Source organism: Muntiacus reevesi, chromosome 8 (genome assembly GCF_963930625.1).
Source record: "Muntiacus reevesi chromosome 8, mMunRee1.1, whole genome shotgun sequence".
Taxonomy (NCBI): domain Eukaryota; kingdom Metazoa; phylum Chordata; class Mammalia; order Artiodactyla; family Cervidae; genus Muntiacus; species Muntiacus reevesi.
The window spans coordinates 31136768-31158820 of record NC_089256.1 but is presented as its reverse complement, the minus strand read 5'-3'; the positions used below and the strand labels follow the sequence as shown (position 1 = coordinate 31158820).

Below are 22053 nucleotides of genomic sequence, written 5' to 3'. Positions count from 1 at the left end.
AAGAACTTTGAAACACTCATAGTTTGTAGAAGTTGCCACTCTGTCCCAAACTGTGAACTACGATCTCTGAAATTTCCTCAAAACAGCACTCACCACTTTAACAAACGTCTCTGAATTTCTGCTGTGTGCCAGGTTCCAATTAAGTTTCCTTCAAAATGAAGGAGGGAGTTATCTGGCTCTTAACATCTTCAAACTGCTAGCATATTTTTTTTTAACCAGGATCTTTGTAATTTGGTGTAGTGTTTCATATCTTTTTTTAATTTTGGTTTTTAGCATTTAAGTGCTCCTTCTGAAGTTAATTTTTATTGTTGTTGTTAACTCTGAATGCCAGAATAGATATTTTGGAAGAGGGATTTTTAGTTTGTGAGTGAGTTCTGAACAAAATTTTTAAGAAAAAGAGATTCACATTGGCAGCACATATTTTTTTTTTATCTTTGTATGAGTTTATGTAATATATTTTACAAGTAGAATAAATAGATATCCTGAAATTTCTTATGAATCAAAATGAGAGAGAAAATTTGTCCCCTTCTCTGAGAAGCCCAATGCCAGAGCTAGCTACCTCGTAGGAATTCTGAAAAGGAATCAGTTGCTTTAGGGATGCCTTTTAGAAACAAATATAGATGCCAGGTATACCCAAATCATGTGGTTCCTCATTCTCCAAGGTTCTGAACAATTTCTGTAGATGGGGCTGTCTCTTCATCACTGCTGAGAACCTTACTCATGAAATATTCAGTGATGTTGTTTCTGTGAACGGTTTGCTTTCAGTTGTGGGTTTTGTTTGTTTGTTTGTTTTTCTGCTTCTCCTTTGGTGGCTTAATTTAAATATTATGTCTAAATCCATTATTGACTCATTCTGAGACTCTGGAAAAATGTGTATATTTCTCAGTTTTCTGGATGCAGGATGTATGGTTTTGAGGTGGCACTAGCCAGCATGATTTCAAAGTATCACCACCGCGGAGCTCCCTACCTACTGTATGGTTACAACTTGGACTCTGTTGATATGTTAAAGCAGAGAAAATGCTTAATAGGATGACCATATAATTAATTATGTATGCATGTTTTAATTTAAAACACCCGAAAGGCTTGCTCACAGCTATCAAAGGCGAACTAAATTCTCTTTGAAAACAACTTTGGAAATGTTGGTAAAATTTTAAGCCATTGCTAGGAATGTCATGAGTGTCTGAAAATAAAGTTTGCCCTATAAGCTTTTCTGTTTTCCTCAGAATCATACCTGTCATACTTGTTCATAAGTACTCAAAGAACATAAAATCAGCATCCTTCTGTAACAAAGTATAAGATTTATGACATATATCTTGTTTTCATTTTATTTTATGTTGTGATTTTCTGCCTTCAAGTTCAAATCACCTTCCAAAAGGGAGGACTTTTGAATCCTGGAATATTTACCTAGAACTCTTTAGCTCGAGCAGTGGAGGGCAGAAATTCACTTGGAATGTGTACTTTTCATGGCTCTGCAGTTTGCTTTTAGGATACCCCTGTCAATCTTGTCGGATATAGCTCCAGGTCCTCTCTGGGCAGGTACAAAGGAGTAAAAGGTAAGGGCTGGGCAAAACTGGGGTCTCGGATACAAACAAGATGCATGCCTACCTACCTCAGGAGGAAGAGCTAGCTTGTAGTACCCGTGACAATTGTCACCATTTTTGTTAGTCCTGCCAATCCCCAGTGCCTGATGGTACTGCCCTAGATTTTTCTGACTTGTTTGAATTCTGACTTTTCAAGGGGGTATTCTGTAATTCAAGACCGGGTCTCTGAAAAGCCACTGTAAAATTCCACATTATTTGCAGGGCCCAGATGATACCTTGAGCTTTCTCCCTTAGTATGGTTAACTAATTACCTTCAACAATAGGGACATAAAGAGACCTGAATAGTGAGAGGGGAGCCTTATAAAGGCAGTGTAAGGCAATAGAAAGAGCATCATCTTTACAGTCAGAGAGACCTCAAGTTTTGGGGCAAGATGTGTTACCTTAATTTCTCCATCAGTAGTGCAGGCATAATTATACTACACGAAGACCTATTTTCTGCTGGGTCATCCACTTTCTGTGTATATTTCGTTGGCAAATCTTTGTGACAAAGGAGGTTTGAAAATGTGTTTTTGCAGCTGAGCATGTTGCCCCACTCATTGATATAGAGAGTCAGTTGATAAAGATGCAATAATGGATAATGGGTAGGCAACTAGAAATCTATGTAGTGCAGATGCTGGACAAGAATGGTTCTTTGAAGAGCAAGGGACAGTGGATGTGATGCGTACTTGTGAGTGCACTGGAGAATAGAAGGTGAGAGAGGAAGTGTAATAAATTTCTAGGCAACTAGGTGGCTTGAGGATGTTCAAGTCAAGCAGATAGGCCCTGAAATAGAAATGCTCTGGGCACGATCGCTATCGTTCAGTCACCAAGTCATGTCCAACTCTCCATGACTCCATGCACTGCAGCAAATCAGGCTTCCCTGTCTTTCACAGTCTCCCTGAGTTTGCTCAAACTCACGTCCCTTTGAGTTGGTGATGCCATCCAACCATCTTATTCTCTGTTGCCCCCTTCTTGTTCTCCTCTTAACACTCAATCTTTCCCAGCATCAGTGTCTTTTCCAGTGAATCATCTCTTTGCATCAGGTGGCCCCACTTTTGGAGCTTCAGCTTCAGCATCAGTCCTTCCAATGAATATTCAGGGTTGATAGCCTTTAGGATTGACCAGTTTAATCTGCTTGCAGTCCAAGGAACTCTCAAGAGTCTTCTCCAACACCACAGCTCTAAAGCATCAATACTTTGGTGCTCAGCCTTCTTTATGGTCCAGTTCTCACATCCATACATGACACTGGAAAAAGCATAGCTTTGATGAAGCATTGTCAGTAAAGTGATATCTCTGCTTTTTAATACACTGTCTAGGTTTGTCACAGTTTTTTTCTTCCAAGGAGTGAATGTCTTTTAATTTCATGGCAGCAATCACCATCCACAGTGATTTTGGAGCCCAAGAAAATAAAATCTGTCATTGTTTCCATGACATTGTAATAATAATGATATCTCTGTCTAGGTCTTGAAGAAGTTTATTAAATGATTATATCTAAATCTTGCAGTAATCCAGAAAGTTTTTTTTTTAAGTAGGTGTGTTTATTACTATTTCATTAATGAGGAAGTTGAGGCTTAAGATGGCAAGAGCACATGCCCAGTTAGAGACCTACCCTGGACCTTAGCTTTACTTTACTCAGTTCATCTCTATTAGAGAGGGAGCAGGTTGTAGAAGAAATGAGAGAATGAAGATGACTCTGCAATTAGGTAAGAAAAAAGGAAAGAGGGAGGTAACATAGTCAAAAGTTTCAAACAGTGTAATGATTTGGGAGTCTACCCTACCTATCAGGGCTTCCTTGATGGCTCAGTTGGTAAAGAATCTGCTTTCAATGTAGGAGACCTAGGTTGGATCCCTGAGTTGGGAAGATCCCCTGGAGAAGGGAACGGCTACCCACTCCAGCATTCTGGCCTGGAGAATTCCATGGACTGGATAGTCCATAGGCTCACAAAGAGTCAGACACAACTGAGCAAGTTTCACTCTCACTGCTGCTACTGCCGCTGCTGCTGCTAAGTCACTTCAATCGTGTCCGACTCTGTGCGACCCGAGAGATGGCAGCCCACCTGCAAATCAAAATTTCATCATTTAATAGCTGTGTGAACTTGGGTGGGGCTTCCCAGGTGGTGGAGTGGTAAAGAATCCACCTACCAGTGCAGGAGAGGCAAGGTTGATCCCTGGGTTGGGAAGATCCCCTGCAGAAGGAAATGGCAACCCACTCCAGTATTCTGGCCTGGAAAACCCCATGGACAGAGGAGCCTGGTGGGCTACAGCCCATGGGGTCACAAAGAGCTGGACACGACTGAGCATGCACGTGCTTGGGGGAGATAGTTACATCACCATCTTCTTTTGTCTTATGGGAAAGTGGTAGTAGTGACTCACAGAGACCGTAGCTAAGAGAAATAATTAAAAACTGGTTGAGTTAATTGACGTTGCTGACAAAATAAATCCAGAAAAAAAAATCAGTAGCTTCTGTATAAAGTAGTAGTGAGCAGCTAAAAGTATAATGAGAGGAAAATGTCTGTTCCCAATATCAATAAACTACAAAATAGCTGAGAACCATAAATGTGAAATGTGTACAACCAACTTCTGTTGGATCCTAGCTTTACTCCCCTTGCCCCTCATCCCCTTATCCCCAAAACATATTCAAAACCTATACAAAATACCCAAAGCACCAATGTGGTTATGCAAAACTGCTTCCAGTAAAGAAAGAAGCATTTGGTATATGCCACACAGAGATTAACATTTATTCCAAAAAAGAAGAAAATTACTCCGAACTCTAAGGCTTTAGAGAAAACAGGTTTATAATAAAAGTGGTAAAAAAAAAAAATGTAAGACATAATGAAAGGGAAAGTCAAGAAAAGTACAAAAGGAAAATAAAACTGTTACAAAACCAAAACCCATATTAGAAGCAACTAGATATAAGTCAGCTTTGTGGAAAATTGAGCTTTGACTCGAAGGGCAGTTTGGGGAAAAATTTGACAGATTGCGGAGCATATGGACAGAGGAAGAAAACTGGTTAAGGAGAGTAATGGTGATTGAAGACAAATAACAGACAAAAAGCACAAAACCATGTGGCTTTCCAGGAAAAAAAAGGAGAGAAAGATCACAGGGAAGTGAAGATAAATATAAAACACTGCATTTCTTTGGTCTCAAACTATCATTAATTTCAAGATGCACCATTGATTTAAAAATAGCTTTCAAGAGAATAAAAGTAAATGATAAATTATTGCATGAACATGTTACTTACAAGTTATTTGAGAAACACCAAATGTGAAAAAAATCTTTTAATTGAAGAAATATGGAAATAGATGAAAACATTGCCAAAGTAAAAGAACATCTGAATTGGCAGATCAAAATTCTCAGTCTTATTATGTTCCAGAAAAACAAAAACAAAGATAAACATGATGTTATTGAGATTTAATAGATACATTATGTTGGCAGAAAAATTAAAAATAAATTAGGTTAACCAAATGAATTATCTCAGTAACATCAGATTCTGGAAGACAATGACTCAGTAACAAAGAACTAAAAGGAAAAATGAAATGAATGAAACCCAAGAATATATAGCCACATTCTATATATGCCTTGTGTTCTATTTCTGTTAAATAGCACTGGTTTAGACTGCTCTAGATGGCAACTTGAAAACATATCAGAAAGACACTCACAATTATGACAGACTTTAGAATATATAACTTAATCCTTTGGTACAAGAAGTGTTTTCAGAGGACCAGCATCCTTTATGGTCTTGTTAAAAATACAGAATGCACTCCAGAGCTATTGAATCAGAGCCTGCATTTTAAAAAGACACCCAATATCTGGACAAAACTTTAAATCAAGAAGATACATGCAAGACTATGTTCATTGCAGCACTATTCACAAGAGCCGAAACATACAAAGCACCTAAATGCCCATCAGCAGATGACTGGAAAAGGAGGTGTGGTACATATATACAATGTAGTACTATTCAGCCATAAAAAATAATGAAATAAGGCCATTTGCAGCAACATGGACAGACCTAGAAAGTGCCATACTAACTGAAGTAAGTCAGAAAGAGAAAGAAAAATTCCGCGTGACATCCCTTATATGTGGAATCTAAAATATGACACAAATGAGCCTATTCAAGAAATGGACAGACTCACAGACATAGAGAACATTCTTGTGGCTGCCAAGGGGGAGATGGGAAGGGAGAGGGATGGAGTGGGGGTTTGGGATTCAGTTCAGTTCAGTTCAGTCTCTCAGTCCTGCCCGACTCTTTGAGACTCTGTGGACTGCAGCACACCAGGCTTCCTTGTCCATCACCAACTTCCGGAGTTTACTCAAACTCTTGTGCATTGCGTCGGTGATGCCATCCAACCATCTCATCCTCACCTCCTTCTCCTCCTCCTGCCCTCAATCTTTCCCAGCATCAGGGTCTTTTCCAGTGAGTCAGTTCTTTGCATCAGGTGGCCAAAGGATTGGAGTTTCAGCTTCAGCATCAGTCCTTCCAATGAACACCCAGTGCTGATTTCCTTTAGAACTGATTGGGTGGATCTGCTTGCAGTTCAAGGGACTCTCAAGAATCCTCTCCAACACCACAGTTCAAAAGCATCAGTTCTTTGGTGCTCAGCTTTCTTTATAGTGCAACTCTCACATCCATACATGACTACCGGAAAAAAACCATAGCTTTGATTAGAAAGACCTTTGTTGGCAAACTAATGTCTCTGCTTTTTAATATGCTGTCTAGGTTGGTCAAAGCTTTTCTTCCAAGGAGGAAGCATCTTTTAATTTCATGGCTACAATCACCATCTGCAGTGATTTTGGAGCCCAAAAAAATAGTCTCTCACTGTTTCCACTGTTTCCCCATCTATTTGCCATGAAATGATGGGACCAGATGCCGTGATCTTAGTTTTCTGAATGTTGAGTTTTAAGCCAACTTTTTCACTCTCCTCTTTCACTTTCATGAAGAGGCTCTTTAGTTCCTCTTCACTTTTTGCCATAAGGATGGTATCATCTTCATATCTGAGGTTATTGATATTTCTCTCAGCAACCTTGATTCCAGCCTGTGCTTCATCCAGCCCAGCATTTCTCATGATGTACTCTGCATATAAGTTAAATAAGAGGTATCTCTAATTTTCTTGAAGAGATCTCTAGTCTTTCCCATTCTGTTGTTTTCCTCTATTTCTTTGCATTGATCACTGAGGAAGGCTTTCTTATCTCTCCTGGCTATTCTTTGGAACTCTGCATTCAAATGGTTATCTCTTCCCTTTTCTCCTTTGCTTTTTGCTTCTCTTCTTTTCACAGCTATTTGTAAGGCCTCCTCAGACAGCCATTTTGCTTTTTTGCATTTCTTTTTCTTGAGGATGGTATTGATCCCTGTCTCCTGTACAATGTCACAAACCTCTGTCCATAGTTCTTCAGGCACTCTCTCTATCAGATCTAATCCCTTGAATTTATTTCTCACTTCCACTGTAAGGGATTTGATTTAGGTCATACCTGAACAGTCTTTTAAAAGTAGTGGTCTTAAAAAGTAGTGGTTTTCCCTACTTTTATTAAATTTAAGTCTGAATTTGGCAATAAGGTGTTCATCATATGAGCCACAGTCAGCTCCCGTTTTTGCTGACTCTACAGAGCTTCTCCATCTTTGGCTGCAAAGAATATAATCAATCTGATTTCAGTATTGACCATCTTGTGATGTCCATGTGTAGTGTCTTCTCTTGTGAATAGTCAGAAAGATAGTTTGGGATTAGCAGATGCAAACTATTATATAGAACAGATAAACAGCAAGGTCCTACTATATAGCACAGGGAACTATATTCAATATCCTGTGATTGACCATAATGGAAAAGAATATGAAAAAGAGTGAATATTTTGGCTCTCTGAATGACCTTCCTTATAGCAGAAATTAACACAACATTGTCAATCAAATCTACTTCTGTAAAATAATTTTTAAAAGATGCCCAGGTAATTCATGGGCATATTAAGGCTGCAGAAACACTGTCTTAATGAACTGCTTCTTAAAAGTCACCCAGCCCAACACTTCCTAACTGGTTTGTGCTATAAGGACTCTGGATGTGCTGAGATATCGCTCTCCTTAACCTGGGGTGGTGAGGTAGAAGGCCTTGGACTGAGGGCCTAAAGAACACTGTCCTTTTCTCCGTGTTCCATGATCTATAATTGTGCTGTCCAATTAGGTAGCCACTCACCATAGGTGGTTATTGAGCACTTAAAATGTGATGAGTCTGAGTTGACTTGTGCCAGATTTTGAGGGCTTAGTGTGAAAAAATAATGTGAAATGTCTCATTAATAATTTTTATATTTATAATACATTGAGATTATAATATTTTAGATATGTCAGTTTAAGTGAAACATATTATTTAATTCATTTCACCTATTTATTTGGAAGAAAAGAATGACAGACCTAGACAGTGTATTAAAAAGCAGAGACATTATTTTGCCTACAAAGGTCTGTATAGTCAAAGCTATGGGTTTTTTTAGTAGTTATGTACAGATGTGAGAGCTGGACAATAAAAAAGGCCAATAGCCAAAGAATTAATGCCTTTGAACTGTGGTGCTAGGGAAGACTCTTGAGAGTCCCTTGGACTGCAAGGAGATCCAACCAGTCAATCCTAAAGGAAATCAATTCTGAATATTCATTGAAAGGACTGATGCTGAAGCTGAAACTCCAATACTTTGGCCACCTGATGGGAAGAACTGACTCATTAGAAAAGACCCTGATGCTGGGAAAGATGGAAGGCAGGAGGAGAAGGGGATGACAGAGGATGAGATGGCTGGATGGCATCACTGACTTGATGGAATGAGTTTGAACAAGGTCTGGGATTTGGTATGGACAGGGAAGACTGGCGTGCTGCAGATCATGGGATTGCAAAGAGTCAGACTGAGCGACTGAACTGACCTGACTCAAGGGAAAACAGGGATTATAATGTTGTATCAGATAATGTTGAGAGCAATTAAAATATACTCAGTGAGGCCTCAAACATTTTTTTTTTTTTACTTTCTTCACTTCCTTCTCTATCCGTCCCCCCTTTTTTAAACTTCTTTTTAAAAACTGGTATTTTTTGAGTGCTATTGATAAACAATAGTAAAGTCTGGGGATACAACAGTGACCCAAAACAGATATGCTTTTCTGATGGAGCTTCTGATCTAATGGTGGCACAAGCTGTTTCCAAAGGTCATATAATAAAGATTAACAAATGATGAATATAGTCCACGAGGACAACATAAACCTTAGAAAATAACTAGCTGTTACAGAAATATATAAAGCTAAAATGTAGGAAATAAAAGAAAATTCATGAAAATATAGTGTAGGGGAAATGCGTTGCCCTTATTTTAGTCCTTGAGAAATTAGATAGGCAAAAATAAATAAGGATAACCTAATAGACTAATAATAAATTCTATATTATCAGGAAGAAGATTTATTAGTCATTTTAAAAAGAGAGCTTATATTGGTCACAAGGGAAACCTCAGTAGATTAAAAAAAGAAATAGCACAGACCACAATCTCTGAATGTGATGCATTAAAGCCAAAAGTAAATAATAAAAGTAGGAATTACACTCACACTGAAAAATAAAACAGCTTCAATAAAAAAGCCAAAAATTAAAATCTCTAACTACTTAAAAATTTAAAACCATAATTGAAGAATAACTGCCCTATTATAAAGATGAAAATGCTCACTTACCAAAGTCAGTGTTATAGAGATATAGTTATAATCAGGAAAATGCATTGCCTCAAAAAGTTTTTACTCCTTAAAAAAAAAAACAGAAAGAAAGAATAGAAATAATGGTTTAATCATTCAATTCAAGAAATTATAGGAAAGCACAAAATGAACCCAAATAACGATAGAAACAGAAAATTGAGAATTAAGGCAAAGAAAAACAAAAGGATTGATTACTACATGCAAAAAATTCTTTGGTGAAAAATCTCACAGTGAAAAGGATGATCTACTAATTGCCATAATCCAGAAAGAAAGAAAAAAAAAACAAATACATAATATTAGGAAAGAGAAGTTAGAGATAATCCTAGAGGGGAGAGAAAAAAGAGAAAATAATGTGTCTGATTTTATCATAAATAATTTGAAACCAAGATGCAATGGAAACTTGCAGAAGAAAGCAAGAATGATAATTACAACATCCAACTAAAGAAGCAGTAGAAAGTTGATGTGGCATCTAACACTGGGAGGAATTAAGACAGCTGAAAGCTAGCACTCTTGACCCTGGGTAAATCCCATCAAAACTTGTGTTGAAAGATAATTCCTCTAATGTTTAAAATGTTTAGAAACGAAGAGAAAGAAGAAAAGCCTCCAAGTCATTCTTATAAGTGCAGCAGTGTTGATACAAACCCAGAGAGGTCACAAAGTGAAGTGTTCTTCATTTCAAAACAATGGTTCAAAATTTCTGAATCAGATATTAGCAAGTAAAATCTGACAGTACATAGAAGAGGATATATGATGACTAAGTGGGATTTGTTCCATAATAGTTAAATATTAAGAACTATAATAAATTACCCACTAATGTCTTGTTAAGGGCTTCCCAGGTAGCTCTAGTGGTCAAGAATCCACCTGCCAATGCAGGTAGATGTAAAGAGACATAGATTTGATCCCTGAGTCAGGAAGATCCCCTGGAGGAGGACACAGCAACCCACTACCATATTCTTGCCTGGAGAATCCCAGGGACAGAGGAGCCTGGTGGGCTACAGTCTGTGGAGTTGCAGAGTTGGACACAACTGAAGTGACTCAGCACACACACACACACCCCTTGTTAAAGCTAAAATATTATTAGTTTGTAAAAGAAAAAATATACCTGGTAATTACAGTAGATGTTGAAAAAGTAATTGGTAATATTTCACAGCTATTCATGATTTTCTTAAATTTAGGTTAAAACAAGATTTTTAAAAATTTTATTTTTTATTGAAGGATAATTGCTTTACAGAATTTTGCTGTTTTCTGTCAAACCCCAACATGAATCAGTCAAAGGTGTACATATATCCCCTCCCTTTTGAACCTCCCTCCTGTCTCCTTCCCCATCCGACCCCTCTGGTTAATACAGAGCCCCTGTTTGAGTTTCCTGAGCCATACGGCAAATTCCCGTTGGCTATCTATTTTACATGTGGTAATGTGAGTTTCCATGTTACTCTTTCCATACATCTCACCCTCTCCTCCCCTCTCCCCATGGCCATAAGTCTATTCTCTATGTCTGTTTCTCCACTGTTGCCCTGTAAATAAATTCTTTAGTACCATTTTTCTAGATTCCGTATATATGTATTAGAATATGGTACTTATCTTTCTTTTTCTGACTGACTTCACTCTGTATAATAGGTTCTAGGTTCATCCACCTCATTAGAACTGACTCAAATGTGTTCCTTTTTATGGCTGAGTAATATTCCATTGTGTATATATACCACAACTTCTTTACCCATTCATCTGTCAAGGGACATCTAGGTTGCTTCCATGTTCTAGCTACCGTAAATAATGCTGCAATGAACAATAGGATACATGTGTCTCTTCCAATTTTGGTTTCCTCATCAAAAAGTCTACAAACGATAAATGCTGGAAAGGGTGTGAAGAAAAGGGAACAAACACTCTTTGCACTTTTGGTGGGAATGTAAATTGATACAGCCACTATGGAAGACGGTATGGAGATTCCTTAAGAAACTAGGAATAAAACCACCATATGACCCAGCAATCCCACTCCTAGGCATGTACCCTGAGGATTTTTTTTTTTAAAACATGGTGTGGGGAGAGAGAAAATTAGCCAAGATGGTGTGTTCAGACTCTCTCGTCCCTTGTTTTGTAAATAATGACTGTGTAACAGTGTTGGATGGCATCACCGACTCAATGGACATGAGTTTCGGTAAACTCCGGGAGCTGGTGACGGACAGGGAGGCCTGGCGTGCTGCGGGTCATGGGGTCTCAAAGTCGGACACGACTGAGCGACTAAACTGAACTGAACAGCTGAGATCATTCGTAGCACTGCACACGCACATCATGAGGTACTCACTTGCTCACGGGCAGCTGTGCGCAGTACGCCTAAATGAGCTTCACCTGGAAAAGCCCTGAGGGGTTGTGTTACGCTCTGTCTGCTGCTATGGCGGCTGTGTCAGCCAGGAGAGAATGAACGCATCTGCAGTCCCTACAGCTCTCCAGCCTCCTCGCTCGTGCCTGGCCTACCCTGGGCTCAGCGAGCAGGGCAGGCCGTTCAGTGTGAGCAGCAAGGCGCTTGGCATCAGAAACAGGATCAGCAGTAGCACTGGCATAGTCGGCAGGATGCCCAGCGGGTAGGGGAGCCCGAGGCGCCACGGGGTGGGGGAAGCCAGGGGCCACCAGACAGTTTGTGTGACTGTGATCCTCTCGGGCATCGGCTCTGGCGGAAGACTGGGAGGCGGTGGGCGGTTCGCCAGATGGCACTGAAAAGGTGTTATGAAGGTGGTGAGTTCCCACCTGCTGACCAAGGCGGCATATACTGCCGGCACTGTCGGGTGGATTTTCCTGACTGCCCTGAAAGCTAATATGGGTAGTGATCTCCGTGATGCCAAGCCGATGAGCAACGTGAAGGGACGCTTGAGAGAGCTCGAGCAATGCATATTGGTGCTAGAGCAAGAGCCCTGTGACCCTGATGAAGCCGGCATCTCTGACAGCGAGGCGGTAAGTGTAGGTGATGATGAACCTTATGAGACCGCGGGAATGGATTCACGCAGCCAGCCCCGCCGCGTGGTCCACTGTGGGAAAGCTCCCGGATACTAGGAGTAAATGGCATACCTATGCCGAGTTGACCCAAGCCGTGAGAGAACTGGGCATGAAGCAGTCGGTATTTAACCCAATTACCTGAGGCCCAGATGATGAGCATTTTGCTAGCGGCATTTGATACACCATTTTCAATAATGCCCCATGGACCTCTTTTGGATCCCTGACTGCTCTCCTTGCACCCTATGTGTGGTGCTCCATCTATGAAGGGACCTCAATGGTGGCTCGCTTGGGAGAAATAGAGGGGCAGCAGCAGGCAAAAAGTGTCAGGAGTGTGAAGATTCTGAAGCCGGGCTGAGCTGGTAAAGTCCCCGTCCAGGTTATGCGGATGCAAATGTGGGCTGATTGGTGCAGAGGTGTACTGTAAAGGCTCTGTCTTCTCTTGCAAGTTTAGGATAGTGTACGGTGTAAAGTGTAAAGGCTGTGTCTGTGCTGTGCTTCTAACCTCTGATTCTCTTGCAGACTTAGAACAGTGTGAACATATTCCACACTAAACAGTAGGACATATTGCAAAGCATTTTGAATATGTGGGTGGGCTGTCAACGCCACAAAAGTCCCCTCTTTTGTGGGCCCGTGGCGTGTTTTGGGGGTCCTTAATAAAAGTCCCGCAGGGGTGGGATTGCCTCTGCGGAGGCCTTCCTGCAATCTCACAAGGACACAGTGGACAGAACTTGGGCATGGCAGATAACAGCACTCCACATGTGGAGGGTGGCTCTTCTAACCCCTTAAGAGCAAAGACTGCAACATGCGTTCTAGGTGACACCTGGAGTTGGGTTTTGCTACGTGTTGGGGATGTAACTGGTTGTTGTTGTAGCTGATGCAAGAAGGCTCCCTCGCCCCACGTGTTGCAAATAATGACTGTGCAACAGCTGAGATCATTATAGCACTGCACATGCGCGTCATGAGGTGCTCGCTTGGTCACGGGCTACTGTGTACAGTAGGCCTATGTAAGCTTCACCTGGGAAAGCCCTGAAGGGCTGTGTGCGGTTATGTTGTGTGGTGCTATGTTTGCTGCTGTGGCTGCTGCGTTGGCCAGGAGAGAGGCGGTGTTACGGCTTCCATGCCAGCCAGAAGAGAATAAATGCATCTGCACCTCCTTCAGCTCCTCGCATTTTCTTCCAGCCTCTTATCTTGCGCCTTGTCTACCCTGGCTCAGCGAGCAAGGCGGATAGTGTGAGCAGCAAGACAACTGGCGACACAAACAGGATCAGCAATACACATGGTTAGAAATACACGTTACCAACTAACAGCCAGCATATCACACTTTAATATATTTGAAATATTACCATTAAGTTAGGAACATTATCCACATCATTATTATTTAACATTGCTTTCAAAGTTCTGGTCAATATAATAGGATAAGATAATGTAAGATACAGACATTTAGGAAGGAGGAGACAAAATAATCATTATTTCCATTTAAACTCGGAATATACCAGAAAAGTCTAGATGACTCAACAAGAGAGTTCAGGAATGTGGTCAATATAAATAATCATTTAGTAAAGTGAGTAGAAGAAATTTATAATAACAACAAAAAATATAAAACACCCAGGACTGTGTATATTCATGAATGTTAAGAGTGTATCCAGGTCAGTACAAGACAAACACTGATAAGGGAAAATGGCTGTTAAGAATCTTAGGTATATAGTTCATAGGAGAAATATAATTTGCAAGCTCACTAATAATTATAGGAATTCAGAGAGCCATGCGATAATATGAATTTCCCTCCAGAACTTTAACAGTGTGTGATGAGAATGTGAAGAAATAAGGACTCCCATATGTTCCCAGGGAGATGTAATTTAGTACCACATTTTTGTTGCAGTTGTTTAATATTGGTTATAATTTGATATACATTCCTTTTGACCCAGAGTTTCCACTCCTAACAAGTGTTTCTGTAAAAATACTTTTCCCAATGTGCTGTGAATTTATTGCAACATTATTCAGAATTGTGAAAAAATTGGAAACAATCTAAGTATTCATCTATAGAGAGTTGGCAAAATGAGTTAGGATACATTGGTATAGTGGAGTACTATACAGCTGTTAGGAAGAATAAGGTAGATACAAGAGCAGAATTAACAGTAGTTAACAATAATCATTGACCAATCAGAAAAGATGCTGGTTTCAACTATATGATGATACTGGTCAGGGACAATTGTTATGGAATTTCAAATAAGAAAATAGATGAACAGTTAATATGAATATTAATAAAGTATGAATGAGGTAGATACATTTAGGAAGAATAATTAAGCCAACAATTGTTTTAAAATTTTAAAAACTCCTACCAGGCAGGATAATAGAGATTAAATCATAATATTAAACTTGTCTAACTATTTAATACAAAGATGGCAGCCTGCTGCCAAACAAAGTTTTATTGAAACACAGCTGTTTTCAGCTGACTTATCCATTCAGTACAGAAGGCATAGAAGAACAGGGCCCACGGAAGTCAATGAAATCCCTTAATGTCTTTAAAAAACAGAAAAAATTTTTTTAGGGTCAAAACATTTGATTTTTTTTCTCACATCAGGAAAACAATGCAATGTTAGAGCCCACAAAAGTCTATTAATTTTTGCCAAAAAAATTCATGTATCTAAAGTTATTTAAATATAATTTTTAGTTTACTTTTATATTGGGAGGGAGCCCATGAGCCAGAAGTTGTTTGGCCCCACCGAAGTCCTAAAGCAATTCTGCAACCATACTGGTATGTTTGCATATTGTCCGCAGCTGATTTTGCAAGTACAGAATGGAGTAGTTATAGCCGGAGAAGGCAATGGCACCCCACTCCAGTACTCTTGCCTGGAAAATCCCATGGATGAAGGAGCCTGGTAGACTGTGGTCCATGGGGTTGCTAAGAGTCGGACATGACTGAGCGACTTCACTTTTCACTTTTTCTTTATTGGACACAAAGTCCAGGAAAAATTTCCTGATGCTTGGCTCAGTGTATTAGGACTCATGCTGTTAAACAAAATCATCTTCATAAACTGAATTTTACTTTGAATACCATTCTGACCATGAAATTTTAAGAAAAAAGTTGTGTTTTTCAAATTCTTTGTATTAAAGAAGGAATGTCAACTATGTCAGTTAAAAAGTTTAAGAGAAGGAAAATCACCAAATAATCTATATTTAGATTAAATTATCTTTATGCCAGACTTCACACAAAATATAAAGAAAATGAAGATAAAAAAGAAATTTTAAGGGAAAAATATCTCTAAATAGTATGCTCTTCCAAATAGACATCAGTTGCAAGAAACATTTGCCTTCTGTGGCATGAATGTAACACAGTGACCTCATGAATAATTCAGCAGCTGACAATGTTAAGGGTGTGGTTCCTGAGCTCCAATGCCAATTGTTTATAATTCTGCTGCTAAAGTGTGAAGAAAACAGTAATAGGCCACACGTTTAGCATACAATTTTAGATTTATTTTTAGATTCCTCAAATTTGTACTATGATGGGTCTATTTTAGCTTAGACTAAAATATCCTAATTTTAAGATTCAGACTCTTGGCATTTAAGTGTCATAGGTCATGACCCATTTATTCATAAGATTTCTGGAAGATTATTTCTAAACTGGTATGAGTTTTGTCTCTAGGCATGGGAATGTGTATCGTGTGGTTTAACAACATGGAAGGGCAGTAGAAATGGTCCATGTGGCTAAGAAGGATTAGATTGTTACCAATATTGATTAGAATTGCCAGCTCATTGGGATACTGGGAATCAGGTCCACTTGGGTTTATTAACGTTTTTAAAGTCTCTATGCACCCCTTTATGCCTATTCCAGGTTAGACCACTCCTACCTCCCTGCCCTTGATACACTATGCTTAAGACCACATAATCTATCATCCAAACTGGGCACATCAACTGTATTGAGGCATAATTCATACACAATATAATGCATCCATTTAAGTGTGTTTTTAAAATTGTTTTGGCACATACTACTTCCATCTAACCACAATCAATACAGAGAGCATTTTTATCATCCTTGACAGATTCCTAATGCTCAAACTAGGGCCCTTATTTAGGCTTACAGCAAAACTGAGCAGGACGTACGGGGGGTTCCCATATGCTCCCTGCTCCCACACATGAATACACATGCCGCCTCCCACGCCCCCACCAAACTGATTCATTGGTTATAATTGATGAACTTGCATTAACACATCACTGTCACCCAAAGCCCATAATTTACATTAGGGTTTACTCTTGGTGTTGCATATTTTATGGGTTTTGGAAAGTATATAATGACACATATCCACCACTATAGTATCATAGAGAATAGCTTCATTCCCCTCTCTCCACAAACACTGGCAACCTCTGGTCTCCTCACTATTTCCATAGTTTCCTTTGCCAGAATATTATAGAATTGGAATCATATGGAATGTTCAGTTCAGTTGCTCAGTCGTGTCTGGCTCTTTGCGACCCAATGGTCTGCAGTGCGCCAGGCCTCTCTGTCCATCACCAACTCCCAGAGTTTACTCAGACTCTGTCCATTGAGTTGGTGATGCCATTCAACCATCTCATCCTCTGTCGTATGGATACAGAATTTATCAAATTGGCTCTTTCACTTATTAATATTCATTTTAGATCCCTCTAAATCTTTACATAGCTTGTTAGCGCACTTCTTTTTACCACTAATATTCCATGGTCTGTTGTACCAAAACGTGTTTATCCATTGTACCAAAATGTATTTATGCATTCACCTTTTGAAAGACATCTTGGTTGCTTCCAAGCTTTGGAAATTATGAATAAAGCTACCATGAACTTATCCATGTGCATATTTTTGTGTGAGTATAAGTTTTCAACTCATTTGGTTAAATACTCAGGAGTGTGATGGCTGGATCATATGGTAAGAATATGTTTAGTTTTGTAAGACACTAACAAAGTCTCTTCCATAAGGGCTGTACTGTTTTGCATTCCCATCAGCAATAAATGAGAGCTTGTTTTGCTTCATATCCATGCTAGCATTTTGGTTGTCAATAATTTGGATTCTTGCCATTCTAATAGATGTGTGACATTACCTGATTGTTTTAATTTGCCATTCTTAATGATACACAATGTGGACTGTCTTTCATATGCTTATTTGCATTCTAGTGGGTCTTCTTTGGTGAGATCTTTGCCCACATTTTAATTGTGTTGTTCTTTTGCTTATTGTTGAATTCTAAGAGTTCTTTGTATATTCTGGATAGCAGTCTTGTGTTAGACACATGTTTTGCACATTTTTTTTTTTCTCAGTCTGTGACTTGTCTTCCCATTCTCTTGACAGTGTCTTGTGTGGAGCAAGAGTTTTGTATGAAGCCCAGCTTATGCATTATATCTTTCATGGATCTTGCCTTTGAAATGGTATCTAAAAAGTCATTATCAAACCTGAGGTCAAACAAATTTTCTCCTATGCTACCTTCTAGGAGTTTGATAGTTTTACATTGTAATTTTAGGTTTATGGTCTACACTGACTTGATTTTAGTGGAGGGTATAAGGTCTGGGTCTGGATTACTTTTTTTTTGGAGCATGTGAATGTCTAGTTTTTCCAGCATGGTTTGTTGAAAAAATAGATCATTTTTCCATTTTATTGTCCATGCTTCTTTGTCAAAGATCATTGACTGTATTTGTGTGAGTCTGTTTCTGGGCTCTCTATTCTGACCCACTCTTTTACCAATACCACACTGTCTTGCTTACTGTAACTTTATAAAAATTCTTGAAGTCAGTGTCAGGCTTCTGATTTTGTTCTTTTTCTTCAATGTTCTGTAAGCCATTCTGGGTCTTTTGCTTCTCTGTATACATTTTAGAATCAGTTTGTCAATATCCACAAAGTAACTTGTTGGGATTTTGATTGGGGTTGCATTGAATCTATAGATCAAGTTGGGAATAACTGGTATCTTGACAATCTAAGTCTTCCTATCCATAAACATGGAATACTTCTCCATTTATTTAATTCATTCCTCAGAATGTTATAGTTTTCCTCATATAGATCCTATATATATTTTAAAAATTTATACCTAAGTGTTTAAGTTTTGGAGATACTAACATAAATGGCATTGTGTTTTTAATTTAAAATTCAAATTGTTCATTGTTGGAATATGGGAAAGTAATAGGCTTTGTATATTAACTTTTTATCCTGCTACCATAGTTCCAGGGATTTTTTGTGGATTCTTTGGGATTTTCTACATGGATAACCATATTATCTGCAAATAAAGATAATTATATTTCTTCCTTTCCAATTGGTATGCAAATGTTAAGAAAAGTCCCTCTATTCCTAGTTTGTATTTTTCTTTATGTATTTGATATGATGAATTATATAAATGATTTTTGAATGTTGAACCAGTTTTGCACCTGGTTCATACACCTTCATCATGGTGTATAATTCTTTTTGTACATTGTTGGCTTAGATTTGCTAACTTTTTTGGAGAATTTTTGCATCTACATTCATATAAGATACTGGTCTGTAGTGGTTTTTTTTGTAATGTTTTATCTGGCTTTGGTATAAGGGTAATTCTGGCTTCATAGAATGATTTAGGCAGTATTCTCTCTGCTTCTATCTTTTGGAAGAAATTGTAAAGAACTGGTATAAGTGTTTGGTATAATTTACCAGTGAACCTGTCTGAGCCTGGTGCATTCAATTTTGGAAGGTCATTAATTGTTGATTCAATTTATTTAATGGATGTGACCTATTCTGATTGTCTATTTCTTCTTGTGTGAGTTTTGACAGATTGTGTCTTTCAAAATTTGTCCACTTCATCCAGGTTATAAATTTGTGAACATAGAATTGTTCATAATCGTCCTTGCAGTCATGGAATTTAATATCCTTTTAATGTCCATGTCCAGATCTTGAGTTCCTTAGGGCAATTGAATTGAAGAAAGTAGGGAAAACCACTAGGCCACTCAGGTATGATCTAAATCAAGTTCCTTATGATTATACAGTGGAGGTTATGAATAGATTTAAGGGATTAGATCTGGTAGACAGATTGCCTGAAGAACTATGGACAGAGATTCATAACATTATACAGGAGACAGTGACTAAAACCATCCCATAGAAAAAGAAATGCAAGAAGGCAAAGTGGCTGTCTAAGAGACCTTACGAATAGCTAAGGAAAGCAGAGAAGTAAAAGGCAAGGGAGAAAGGGAAAGATATATCCAACTGAATGCAGAGTTCCCGAGAACAGCAGGGAGCGATAAAAAGGCCTTCTTAAATAAGCAATGCAAGGAAATAAAGGAAAACAATAGAATGGGAAAAACTAGAGATCTCCTCAAGGAAATTTGAGAGATCAAGGGAACATTTCATGCAAAGATGGGGCATGATAAAGGACAAAAACAGTAAGAAACAGAAGGGATTAAGAAGAAATAACAAGAATACCAAAGAACTATACAAAAACAGTCTTAATGACCTGGATAATCCACAATGTTGTGGTCACTTACCTAAGCCAGACATCCTGGAATATGAAGTCAAGTGGCTCTAGGAAGCATTACTATGAACAAAGATAGTGGAGGTGAGGGAATTCCAGCTGAGCTCTTTCATATCCTAAAAGATGTGGCTGATAAGTGTTGCACTCAATATATCAGCAAATTTGGAAAGCAGCAGTTGCCACAGGACTGGAAAATGTCAGTTTTCATTCCAATCCCAAGGAACGGCAGTGCCAAAGACTGTTCCAACTACCGTATAATTGTGCTCATTTCACATGGTAATAAGGTTATGCTCAAAATCCTTCAGGAGAAGGCAATGACACCTCACTCCAGTACTCTTGCCTGGAAAATCCCATGGATGGAGGAGCCTGGTGGGCTGCAGTCCATGGGGTCACAAAGAGTCAGACATGACTGAATGACTTCACTTTCACTTTTCACTTTCATGCATTGGAGAAGGAAATGGCAACCCACTCCAGTATTCTTGCCTGGAGAATCCCAGGGATGGGGGAGCCTGGTAGGCTGCTCTCTATGGGGTCACACACAGTCGGATATGACTGAAGTCACTTAGCAGCAGCAGCAGCAGCAGCAAAATCCTTCAAGTTAGGCTTTAGCAGTATGTGAACTGAGAACTTACAGATGTACAAGCTGGGTTTGTAAGGTTTAGAAAAGGCAGAGGAACCAGAGATCAAATTGCCAACATTCACTAGATCATGGAGAAAGCAAGGGAATTCCAGTAAAACATCTACTTCTGCTTCATTGACTATGCGAAAGTCTTTGACTGCATGGTTCACAAGATTGTGGAAAATTCTCAAAGAGATGGAGTAGCAGACAACTTGACTTGTCTCCTGAGAAACCTGTATGCAGGTCAAGAAGCAAGAGTTATAACCAGACATGGAACAATGGACTGGTTCAAAACTGGGAAAGGAGTACAACAAGGCTAAATATTGTCACCCTGCTTATTTAACTTCTATGCAGAATACCTCATGTGAAATGCTGGGTTGGATGAATCACAAGCTGAAATCAATATTATCAGGAGAAATATCAGCAACCTTAGATATGCAGATGATACCACTCAAATGGCTGAAAGTGAAGAGGAACTGAAGAGCCTCTTTGAGGGTGAAAGAAGAAAGTGAAAAAGCTGGCTTAAAATTCAAATTTTGAAAAAACTAAGATCATGGCATTTGGTTACATCAGTTCATGGCAAATAGAAGGGAGGAAAGTGGAAACAGTGACAGATTTTAGTTTCTTGGGCTCCAAAATCACTGCAGATGGTGACTATAGCCATGAAATTGATAGACACTTGTCCCTTGGAAGGAAAGCTATGACAAACCTAGACAGTGTGCTAAAAAGCAGAGCCATCACTTTGCCAACAAAAGTCTGTATTGTGAAAGCTATGCTTTTTCCAGTAGTCATGTACAGTTGGGAGAGTTGGACCATAAAGAAAGCTGAGCACCAAAAAGCTGATTCTTTCAAATTGTGATGCTGGAGAAGACTCTTGAGAGTCCCTTGGACAGCAAGGAGATAAAACCAGTCAATCTGAAAGGAAATCAACCGTGACTATTCATTGGAAGGACTGGTGCTGAAACTGAAGCTCCAATACCTTGGCCACCTTATGGAAAGAGCCGACTCACTGGAAAAGACCGTAATGCTAGGATAGTTTGATGGCAAAAGGAGAAGAGGGTGCGGGCAGAGGATGAGATGGTTAGATAGCATCGCCAGCTCTATGGATGTGAATTTGAGCAAACTCTGGGAGATAGTGGAGGACAGAGGAGCCTGGTGTGCTATGGCCCATGGGGTTGCAAAGAGTTGGAGATGATTTAGTGACTGAACAATAATAACAATGATGTCCATGTCATCCAGGTGATGTCCCAAGTGATGTAACTTCTGATGTTAGTAATTTGTGCCCTTTTTCTCTTAGTTACACTAGCTAGAGGTTTATAGATTTACTTGATCTTTTCAAAGAATCAGCTTTCTGTTTTGTTGATTTTTTTTCTCTATTTCCTGTTTTCAATGTCATTGATTCTGTTGCATTAAAAATTTTTTTCCTCTCCTCTCTTTGGATTTAATTTTCTCTTCTTTTTAAAATTTTTCCTAAAGCAGATGCTTATATGATACTTAGCTGATTGATTTTATATCTCTCTTCTTTTCTGAAATATACATTCAATACTCTGGATTTCCCTTTAAAATACTAGTTTTGCTGCATTCCACAAATTTGGATAAGCTGTTTTTTTATTTTTATTTGGTTCAAAGTATTTAAAATTTGTTTTTGAAATTTTGTCTATAACCCTTGTGTTATTTAAACATGTGTTGTTTAATCTCCAAACATTTTGGTACTTTCTAATTATCATTGTTGATTTC

At 38.9% G+C, this 22053-nt stretch overlaps 1 protein-coding gene across 1 annotated transcript in view; it reads left to right on the top strand.

Moving 5' to 3' along the window:
* COL6A5 (collagen type VI alpha 5 chain) overlaps positions 1 to 22053 on the top strand; it is a 154171-nt gene that overhangs the window by 624 nt on the left and 131494 nt on the right. The gene's annotated exons all lie outside the window — the stretch shown is intronic.